At 42.7% G+C, this 12,166-nt stretch overlaps 1 pseudogene; it reads left to right on the top strand.

The window, feature by feature from the left end:
- LOC135560311 (zinc finger protein 721-like) overlaps nt 1-11,736 on the top strand; it is a 77,347-nt pseudogene extending 65,611 nt beyond the window's left edge.
- Nucleotides 11,737-12,166: the final 430 nt, after the last annotated feature.

Genomic DNA, 12,166 nt, shown 5'->3' with positions numbered 1-12,166 from the left:
TTCTGCCTTTGCACAAACTGTCATGTTACTGTGGTCTTTTTAAAAGTGAATAAATTGTCAGTAAAGTGTCCATGTTTGTTTAACTGTAGACAATGTTTAAGACCTCCTAGAAACACTATAGGGGAACATCCCACAATGTTAATTAATAAACTGTGTAGAAGCTGTTTAGCCATAGAGTAAATGCCTATAAAGCACAAATGATAAACCTGAATAAGAGATCCTTTAAAGGTAATCTTTTTCTTTGGGGTTATTAACTTTACATGCACTGAAAATCCTTAGGCTGGAGCCATCTGGAAGCTCTATAAACTGTACATATAAAGAGAACTACATCAAGAAAACTAGGCTGAGAAACATTCATAGATGGCTGTTTAATTGCTGTTTAAAAGCCTGAAATGGACACAATGCCCAAATACCTGTTTCTAACACACACCACACCCACACAATGGTTTCACACACACCCACTACACCCACAACACACACATATTCAGGTCTTAAAAAGGCTTGTAACATTTATAATGCTGAGGCTCTCAGCGCTATCTATACCCCAGACATTCCTGCTTCATAGATAACAACCATAATGGGAAAAAATGGGGTGTTCATGGGCCCCAAAAGTTTAACACATGACCACACGAACAGGGGGACGGGGCGGGGCACATATTCAGTACACGTCATCATGACGTAGGGGTAGTCCGGGGTATACCCTATGGCCATTAGATCCTGGCGTCCACAGACTTGTTCTTCCAACGCATATCCTGGCAGCCTTGAAGCACTCAGGGCACGTTCCATTTGACACAAAGCTAGCCTTATTTTAAGCCATTCTCGCATCCTTAGCGCTAGAGAAAAAGGCTTGGGTTCTGCACGATAAAAGGGTTGGGACACGCTGTCTGTGAATATCTTAACCGTAGATTCCTCCGGGTTGAATATGTACAAATATGGCCCTCGCTTGTACACAGAAATCCGTTAAAACATTCGGGAGCCTCTACCAAAATATCCTCCAAGCTTTTGGCGTTGGGTTCGTGACATGAGCTACAGAGCACCTGAGAATTCCCTTGTAGACATATTTTAGATGCTTAATATTCAGGTCTTAAAAGATAGATAACAACCATAAGGAGATAAAACTGGGGGTGGAGGGGGCATGGGCCCCAAAAGTTCAAACACCCTCTAACACATGACCACACGAACAGGGGGGCGGGGCGGGGGCACATATTCAGTACATGTCATCAGGTTATAAGGTCAGCAATCAATCATTTTTGACACCTGTCAGCAATCAATCAATTTTGACACATGCCGTATCCTATTACTCTCTTCCCATTATTAGTTATATTGTTTTAGTTTGAATGTGCAGACAGGCTCTAAGAACAGCGGGAGCGTTTCCCTAGTCAGCGCCATTATGAATGCAATGCCCCTTAAAGTGTTGCTCTGTGCTACCCAGTGGGGTGGGGATCCAACCCCCTTCCTCCTTCTCCCTTTCCCATAGGGTGTTACAGTGAAAGACAAGAAAGAACCTTACAGAATGGAAGAGGAGGCTGTTATAGTGAAAGAACATTTTAGAGAGGAAGAGGATGATGTCTCAATAAAGGTGAAGGAGGAAGACGTTTTGGGAGTGAAAGAGGAGGATACAGAATATCAGATTAACACTAGTGAGTACTGTCTTAAACAAGGGCACAAACTGTTGTTGAACTAATGTGGGTTTTTAAATGGGCATTCTACTGAAGTTCTACACTTGAATATGTTGTTCAGTACTGTATAAATTGTTTAATTGTCAATCTGTCATTGGTACATACATTAGATTTTTTTGATCCCTACTAATCTGGATCCCTACAAATCAGCAGGGCTAGACAATCTGGACCCTGTCTTTCTAAAAAATAATCAGCTGAAATTGTTCCAATCGCTATTACTAGTCTGTTCAACCTCTCTTTCTTATCGTCTGAGATCCCCAAAGATTGGAAAGCTGCTTCGGTCAACCCCCTCTTCAAAGGGGGAGACACTCTAGACCCAAACTGTTATAGACCAAATCCATCCTGCCCGACATTTCTAAAATCTTCAAAAGCCAAGTTAACAAACGATCACCGACCAGTTCGAATCCCACCGTACCTTCTCCACTATGCAATCTGGTTTCCGAGCTGGTCATGGGTGCACCTCTGCCACGCTCCAGGTCATAAACGATATAATATCCGCCATCAATAAAAGACAGTACTGTGCAGCCGTCTTCATCAACCTGGCCAAGGCTTTCGACTCTGTCAATCACCGCATTCTTATCGGCAGACTCACTAGCCTTGGCTTCTCAAATGATTGCCTAGCCTGGTTCACCAACTGCTTCTCAGATAGAGTTCAGTGTGTCAAATCGAAGGGCCTGTTGTCCGGACCTCTGGCAGTCTCTATGGGGGTGCCACAGGGTTAAATTCTCGGGACGACTCTTTTCTCTGTATATATCAATGTAACCCTCTTGCTGCTGGTGACTCTGTGATCCACCTCTACTCAGACGACACCGATCGGTATACATCTGGCCCTTTTTGCACACTGTTAACAAACCTCCAAATGATTTTCAATGCCATACAACACTTCTTCTGTGGCCTCCAACTGCTTTTAAATGCAATAAAACTAAATGCATGCTCTTCAACCAATTGCTTCCCGCACCGACCCGCCCGACTAGCATCACTATTCTGGACGGTTCTGATTTAGAATATGTGGACGACTACAAATACCTAGGTGTCTGGTTAGATTGTAAACTCTCCTTCCAGTCTCACAGTCAATGTGGAGGGTATATACAGGGGGTACCAGTACAGAGTCAATGTGGAGACTATATACAGGATGTTCCGGTACAGAGTCAATGTGGAGGCTATATACAGGAGGTACCGGTACAGAGTCAATGTGGAGGCTATATACAGGAGGTACCGGTACAGAGTCAATGTGGAGGGTATATACAGGGGGTACCAGTACAGAGTCAATGTGGAGGGTATATACAGGATGTTCCGGTACAGAGTCAATGTGGAGGCTATATACAGGAGGTACCGGTACAGAGTCAATGTGGAGGCTGTATACAGGAGGTACCGGTACAGCATCAATGTGGAGGCTGTATACAGGAGGTACCGGAACAGAGTCAATGTGGAGGGTATATACAGGAGGTACCGGTACAGCGTCAATGTGGAGGCTGTATACAGGAAGTACCGGAACAGAGTCAATGTGGAGGCTATATACAGGAGGTACCGGAACAGAGTCAATGTGGAGGCTATATACAGGAGGTACCGGAACAGAGTCAATGTGGAGGGTATATACAGGAGGTACCGGAACAGAGTCAATGTGGAGGGTATATACAGGAGGTACCGGAACAGAGTCAATGTGCGGGGACACAGGTGAGTCTAGGGATTCATTTTAAGCTTCTACGTCTGTGTACAGGAAAGTATTATTTGTAAGACGTAAGAGAAAATATATCTGTTTATTGTTAAATTATTATGACGTTCTTTCCAACAGAAAAATTGTAGTACCTATTGTTTCCAAACTGCGTTACCCACTCCAGTCAGCAGATGGCGATGTGCGTCTTTCAGGTGATGCTTCTTGCGTGACGTGTAATAGACTGGACGGGACGGTTCTTCAGGAACAGGCGCCAACTCTTTCAACCACCTCGGTAGCTTGCTAGACAACATAAAACTGAAAGATTGATTCTTTCGACGATGTTATTGTACATTAGCTAATCTCAGTGTTTTAGACAAATTTCGGTTGACGTATCTACTGGTGAACTTTAACCTAATGTGCTTGTTCAATTTGCTGAAAAAGGATTCTGCCAATGAAAAGAGAGAAAACAATAGACCATATAAAACCTTGATGAAAAGTAGCTTTAGAGAGAAAACAATAGACCATATAAAACCTTGATGAAAGGTAGCTTTAGAGAGAACAATAGACCATATAAAACCTTGATGAAAGGTAGCTTTAGAGAGAGTTTCAAGATGATCCAATGTAAAGGTGCTTGTTTAAAAAAAAAACGTTTCCTTAAAACATTATGGATATTACATTGCCTGTCCCAGTCAACCCCCCTATCTTTACAAGACTGTTGAACAGGCAAACTAAACTCAATACACTGTTAATTAATTAACTAATACTGGAGGAAAGCTGTGATCAACCAGTGCTGGCAACCTGGTTCAGGTTATCAATCAACCTACCAGGGTAGTTACAAACAGTAGAGGAATGAAATCATCAACATGTTTTGATCATATCTTTACTAATGCTGCAGAAATGGGGTTTAAAGCAGTATCCAGATCCATCAGATGTAGTGATCACAATATAGTAGCCATGTCTAGGAAAACCACAGTTCCAAAGGCTGGGACTAATATTGTGTATAAGAGGTCATACATTTTTTTGTAGTGATTCCTATGTTGTTGATGTAAATAATATTTGTTGGTCTGTGGTGTGTAATGATGAGCAACCAGACGCTGCCCTTGACACATTTGAAAATGCTTATCCCAGTTACTAATAAGCATGCGCCCATTAAGAAAATGACTGTAAAAACAGTTAAATCCACGTGGATTGATGAGGAATTACAAAATGGTAGGATGAAGAAGGAGGCAAAAGAGATGGCAAATAGGTCTGGCTGTATAACTGGTTGGCAAACGTATTGCAAATTGAGAAATCATGTGACTAAACTGAATAAAAAGAAGAAGAAACTACACTATGAAACAAAAATAAATGACATGAAGAATGATAGTAAAAATCTTTGGAGCATCTTCAATTACATTTTTGGACTAGGCTAGTCAGTTAAGAACAATTTATTATTTTCAATGACAACCCACTGTTCCGAGGCCAACTGCCTTGTTCAGGGGCAGAAGGACAGAGTTTTACCTTGTCAGCTCAGGGATTCAATCCAGCAACATTTCGGTTACTGGCCTAACGCTCAAACCACTAGGTTACCTGCCGCCCCAGAGCCACCTGTCTAACAGAACACAGAGAGTGTTCTTTAATGGAAGCCTGTACAACACAATCAAGGTAGAATCAGGAATTCCCCAGGGCAGCTGTTTGGCACCTGCTTGTTTCAATCTTTACCAACGACATGCCAATGACATTTGAGTAAAGCCAGTGTGTCTGTATGCAGATGACTCAACACTGTACACGTCAGATACCACGGAAACTGAAATGACAGCAACACTTCCAAAGAGCTGCAGTGAGTTTCAGAATGGGTGGCAAGGAATAAATTAGTCCTAAATATTTCAGATTACCTTAAATTACATGGCCTACTATGCTAATTCTGTAGCTTATTGTTAGAGGGGGGTAAAGAAATATGTTGTTGGGGCGCCAGGCAGGAATTGACCCTAGTTATTAAAGTTAGTTATTACCTGTTATAACATTATTATTATTATTATTAAATATTATTAAAACTGAAAGGATGAGAGTAGAATAGATAGAGTAGCGCTTTCAAACACATTCTAAACATGGAGTCTTAAAGGAGGACTGTAGCATCTAATGATGAAACACTATGGAGTCTTAAAGGAGGACTGTAGCATCTAATGATGAAACATTGAGTCTTAAAGGAGGACTGTAGCATCTAATGATGAAACATTATGGAGTCTTAAAGGAGGACTGTAGCATCTAATGATGAAACATTATGGAGTCTTAAAGGAGGACTGTAGCATCTAATGATGAAACATTATGGAGTCTTAAAGGAGGACTGTAGCATCTAATGATGAAACATTATGGAGTCTTAAAGGAGGACTGTAGCATCTAATGATGAAACATTATGGAGTCTTAAAGGAGGACTGTAGCATCTAATGATGAAACATTATGGCGTCTTAAAGGAGGACTGTAGCATCTTTTTTTTTTTTACCTTTATTTAACCAGGTAGGCTAGTTGAGAACAAGTTCTCATTTGCAACTGCGACCTGGCCAAGATAAAGCATAGCAGTGTGAACAGACAACACAGAGTTACACATGGAGTAAACAATTAACAAGTCAATAACACAGTAGAAAAAAATGGGCAGTCTATATACAATGTGTGCAAAAGGCATGAGGAGGTAGGCGAATAATACAATTTTGCAGATTAACACTGGAGTGATAAATGATCAGATGGTCATGTACAGGTAGAGATATTGGTGTGCAAAAGAGCAGAAAAGTAAATAAATAAAAAATAAAATAGTATAAAAACAGTATGGGAATGAGGTAGGTGAAAATGGGTGGGCTATTTACGAATAGACTATGTACAGCTGCAGCGATCGGTTAGCTGCTCGGATAGCTGATGTTTGAAGTTGGTGAGGGAGATAAAAGTCTCCAACTTCCGCGATTTTTGCAGTTCGTTCCAGTCACAGGCAGCAGAGTACTGGAACGAAAGGCGGCCAAATGAGGTGTTGGCTTTAGGGATGATCAGTGAGATACACCTGCTGGAGCGCGTGCTACGGATGGGTGTTGCCATCGTGACCAGTGAACTGAGATAAGGCGGAGCTTTACCTAGCATGGACTTGTGATGAATTACTATGGAGTCTGATGCTTTAAAGGAGAAGTTTACCCAAAATCCAGAAACTCTTAGGTGATTCCAAACATTGAAACTAGTCCCGTGGATTCTCTCTCCCTGTAGTGCTGTTGAAACAGCTGCTCTCCTCCCTGTAGTGCTGTACTGAAACAGCTGCTGTAGTGCTGTTCTGAAACAGCTGCTCCCCTCTCCTCCCTGTAGTGCTGTACTGAAACAGCTGCTCTCCCTGTAGTGCTGTCCTGAAACGGCTGCAAAAACGTGACTCGTGACGTTGCTGGATGCGGGCCTCACTCTGCTGCTTTGCCAGTTAATTTGTTATTTTATTACAGCTATGGCCTTTGTCTTTCACCTGGAGTTGTTTATTTATGTTTGAGAAGAAAAAAAAACTTTTGAACATATACAAAATAAACTCAGCAAAAAAATGTACGGATCTTTTTCAGGACTTTGTCTTCTTACTGATGTGCTTTGTGTCTGTCTCCAATGTAAAAAAAAATATATATATAAAAATGGACATTCCTGCAGTCAGCATGCCAATTGCACGCTCCCTCTGGGACATTTGTGGCGTTGTGACAAAACTGCACATTTTAGTGGCCTTTTATTTTCCCCAGCACAAGGTGCACCTGTGTAATAATCAAGCTGTTCAATCAACTTCTTGATATGCCACACCTGTCAGGTGGATGGATTATCTTGGCAAAGAATAAATGTTAACTAACAGGGATGTAAAAAATTCTACAATCCTTTTTTTTTCAGCAAATTAAACATCCAACACTTCACATGTTGCGTTTATAATTTGTTTATTGTAGTTACTATCAGTTTTAGGAACATCTTTCCAGATATTTCACCTTATTTTTTACTTTACCCAAAATATGACATCAGCGATAGTCAAAATGTTGAAAATCTGTGAACGTCTAAATAAGAAATTGGGCCATTTAAACAGCAGGTGTCGAACCCTTTCAACAACGGGGAGATTTTACTGATGTGCTTTGTGTTTTCAACATAAAAACAAGTTTTGGACTAAAATTACTTATTTACTTATGTTATGTTTAAGGAAGTGTGTACAGTCGTGGCCAAAAGTTTTGAGAATGACACAAATGTTAATTTTCACAAAGTCTGCTGCCTCAGTTTGTATGATGACAATTTGCATATACTCCAGAATGGTATGAAGAGTGATCAGATTAATTGCAAAGTCCCTCTTTGCCATGCAAATGAACTGAATCCCACCCCCCAAAAAAACTGTAAGCTTAAAAGGAGGGTGGTGCTTGGAATCATTGTTTTTCATATGTCGCCCACGGTTACCTGCAAGGAAACACGTGCCGTCATCAATGCTTTGCACAAAAAGGTCTTCACAGGCAAGGATATAGCTGCCAGTAAGATTGCACCTAAATCAACCATTTATCGGATCATCAAGAACTTCAAGGAGAGCGGTTCAATTGTTGTGAAGAAGGCTTCAGGGCACCCAAGAAAGTCCAGCAAGTGCCAGGACCGTCTCCTAAAGTTGATTCAGCTGCGGGATCGGGGCACCACCAGTACAGAGCTTGCTCAGGAATTGCAGCAGGCAAGTGTGAGTGCATCTGCAAAGAAGCCACTTCTCCAGGAAAAACATCAGGGACAGACTGATATTCTGTAAAAGTTACAGGGATTGGACTGCTGAGGACTGGGGTAAAGTCATTTTCTCTGGTGAATCCCCTTTCCGAATGTTTAGGGCATCCGGAAAAAAGCTTGTCCGGAGAAGACAACCATCAGTCCTGTGTCATGCCAACAGTAAAGCATCCTGAGACCATTCATGTTTGGGGTTGCTTCTCAGCCAAGGGTGTCGGCTCACTCACAATGTTGCCTAAGAACACAGCCATGAATAAAGAATGGTACCAACACATCCTCCGAGAGCAACTTCTCCCAACCATCTAGGAACAGTTCGGTGACGAACAATGCCTTTTCCAGCATGATGGAGCACCTTGCCATAAGGCAAAAGTGATAACTAGGTGGCTCGGGTAACAAAACATCAATATTTTGGGTCCATGGCCAAAACTCCCAGACCTTAAGAACTTGTGGTCAATCATCAAGAGGCGGGTGGACAAACAAAAACACACAAATTCTGACAAACTCCAAGCATTGATTATGCAAGAATGGGCTGCCATCAGTCAGGATGTGGCCCAGAAGTTAAATGACAGCATGCCAGGGTGGATTGCAGAGGTCTTGAAAAAGAAGGGTCAACACTGCAAATATTGACTCTGCATCAACTTCATGTCATTGTAAATAACAGCCTTTGACACTTATGAAATGCTTGTAATTATACTTCATCATTCCATAGTAACATCTGACTAAAATATCTAAAGACACTGAAGCAGCAAACTTTGTGGAAAGTAATATTTTTCAATCTCAAAACTATTGGCCACGACTGTCGGTCGCATTCTGTATCATACATCTAGGAAAGTTATATACACTGCTCAAAACAATAGAGGGAACACTGAAACAACACAATGTAACTCCAAGTCAATCACACTTCTGTGAAATCAAACTGTCCACTTAGGAAGCAACACTGATTGACAATAAATTTCACATGCTGTTGTGCAAATGGAATAGACAACAGGTGGAAATTATAGGCAATTAGCAAGACACCCCCAATAAAGGAGTGGTTCTGTAGGTGGGGACCACAGACCACTTCTCAGTTCCTATGCTTCCTGGTTGATTTTTTTGGTCACTTTTGATTGCTGGTGGTGCTTTCACTCTAGTGGTAGCATGAGACGGAGTCTACAACCCACACAAGTGGCTCAGGTAGTGCAGCTCATCCAGGATGACACATCAATGCGAGCTGTGGCAAGAAGGTTTGCTGTGTCTGTCAGCGTAGTGTCCAGAGCATGGAGGCGCTACCAGGAGACGTGGAGGAGGCCGTAGGAGGGCAACAACCCAGCAACAGGACCCCTACCTCCGCCTTTGTGCAAGGAGGAGCAGGAGGAGCACTGCCAGAGCCCTGCAAAATGACCTCCAGCAGGCCACAAATGTCTGTGTGTCTGCTCAAACGGTCAGAAACAGACTCCATGAGGGTGGTATGAGGGCCCGACGTCCACAGGTGGGGGTTGTGCTTGCAGCCCAACACCATGCAGGACGTTTGGCATTTGCCAAGATTGGCAAATTACCACTGGCCCCTGTGCTCTTCAAAGATGAAAGCAGGTTCACACTGAGCACATGTGACAGAGTCTGGAGACGCCGTGGAGAATGTTCTGCTGCCTGCATGACCGGCTTGGCGGTGGGTCAGTCATGGTGTGGGGTGGCATTTCTTTGGGGGGGCCGTACAGCCCTCCATGTGCTCGCGAGAGGTAGCCTGACTGCCATTAGGTACCGAGATGAGATCCTCAGACCCCTTGTGAGACCATATGCTGTTGCGGTTGGCCCTGGGTTCCTCTTAATGCAAGACAATGCTAGACCTCATGTGGCTGGAGTGTGTCAGCAGTTCCTGCAAGAGGAAGGCATTGATACTATGGATGGCCCGCCCGTTCCCCAGACCTGAATCCAATTGAGCACATCTGGGACATCATGTCTCGCTCCATCCACCAACGCCACGTTGCACCACAGACTGTCCAGGAGTTGGCGGATGCTTTAGTCCAGGTCTGGGAGGAGATTCCCCAGGAGACCATCCTCCACCTCATCAGGAGCATGCCCAGGCATTGTAGGGAGGTCATACAGGCACGTGGAGGCCACACACACTACTGAGCCTCATTGTGACTTGTTTTAAGGACATTACATCAAAGTTGGATCAGCCTGTATTGTGGTTTTCCACTTTAATTTGGAGTGTGACTCCAAATCCAGACCTCCATGGGTTGATAAATTTGATTTCCATTGATATTTGAGTGATTTTGTTGTCAGCACATTCAACTATGTAAAGATCATTCAGATCTAGGATGTGTTATTTTAGTGTTCCCGTAATTTTTTTGAGCAGTGTATATTCATATTCAGAATGAATAAATAAGTAGTGTAAACATTATCAGTAATTACCAGGAAACTCTACATTCGTTTTAAAATCACACTAAGATTGTTAAAACTGGCCTTAGGTTATTGAGGGATCTGATTAGGATTTACTCTCGTAGCAAGGCCGTTTTATCATGTGGAAGTTTCATTCGGGTCTCTATTTTAAAAAACACACTGTCTTTGGCAGGAGAAAGACCAGACTCAGAGGAACCAGAGCCAGGGACGTCCAAACCAGCAAGAAGACACCAGTGCTCCTACTGTGGAAAGGGTTGTAACTGGTTAGGGGCCCTGAAACAGCATGAGAGAATACACACTGGGGAGAAGCCTTACCACTGCTCTCAGTGTGGCAAGTGTTTCAACCTGTCAGGGGATCTGAAACAACACAAGAGAATACACACAGGGGAGAAGCCTTATCGCTGCTCCCAGTGTGGAAAGTGTTTCAAACGGTCAGTTGATCTGAAAAAACACGAAAGAATACACACATGAGAGAAGCCTTACCACTGCTCCCACTGTGGAAAGGGTTGTTACCGGTTATGGGACCTGAAACAACATGAGAGAATACACACAGGGGAGAAGCCTTACCACTGCTCCCAGTGTGGAAGGTGTTTCAGTCTGTCAGGACACCTGAAAGCTCATGAGCTAATACACACAGGAGAGAAGCCTTACCACTGCTCCCAGTGTGGCAAGTGTTTCAACCGGTCAGGGGAGCTGAAACGACACGAGAGAATACACACAGGGGAGAAGCCTTACCACTGCTCCCAGTGTGGAAAGTGTTTTAACAAGTTAGGGGGCCTGAAACAACATGAGAGAATACACACGGGGGAGAAGCCTTACCACTGCTCTCAGTGTGGAAAGTTTTTCGGCTGGTCAGGGAATCTTAAAAGACATGAGAGAATACACACAGGGGGGATGCATTACCACTCCTCCCAGGGTGCAAAGCTTTTGCCCATTTAGGAAGCCTGAAAGAACACGAGACACAGAGGAGAAGGCTTACAAAAGCTCATGCTTTTGGAAAACAAATTTCTCATAACAATCACTTAAACATCATTAGAGAATCCACACAGGAGAGAGAAATTACTTCTCTTAGCATGTATATTGATATTTCACATCTCATTGACCTATAATTCATCAGAGAACATACACAGTGCTCCCATTGTCTTATATTGTTGACTGATAATGTGTTGACCTGCTTTTACCAGATGAAATTGCTTCTTCCAATTATTGATAAACATGTACCTGTTAAGAAACGGACTGTTAGATATGTTAAGGCTCCATGGATTGATGAGGCATTTAAAAACTGTATGTTTGAAAGAGATGGGGCAAAAGGAGTAGTGAATAAGTCTGGCTGCACATCTGGCTGGCTTATGTACGGCACATTGAGAAATGATGTGACCAAACTCAACAAAAATAATAAACTTATTAAGAAGCCAATATCAATGATATAAAGAACGATGTAAAAAAACATCATGAAAGAAAAGCAGTGCAAGTATCGAATTTTGTAAAGTTAGTGTGGGAGAGGTGGAAAAATTGTTATCGATCAATAATGACAAACCTCCTGGCATTGACAACTTAGATGGAAAGCTACTGAGGACAGTAGCTGACTATAGCCACTCCTATCTGTCATATTTTTAATATGAGCCAAGAGGAAAGTCTGTTCTCAGGCCTGGAGGGAAGCCAAATTAATCCACTACCCAAGAGTGGTAAAGCGGCCTTTACTGGTTCTGCCAGCTCTGTTGGAAAAAATTGTGTTTGA

This window comes from Oncorhynchus nerka, linkage group LG15 (genome assembly GCF_034236695.1).
Source record: "Oncorhynchus nerka isolate Pitt River linkage group LG15, Oner_Uvic_2.0, whole genome shotgun sequence".
Taxonomy (NCBI): Eukaryota; Metazoa; Chordata; class Actinopteri; order Salmoniformes; family Salmonidae; genus Oncorhynchus; species Oncorhynchus nerka.
The sequence above is the reverse complement of the archived record's forward strand: the minus strand, read 5'-3'. Positions and strand labels throughout refer to the sequence as shown.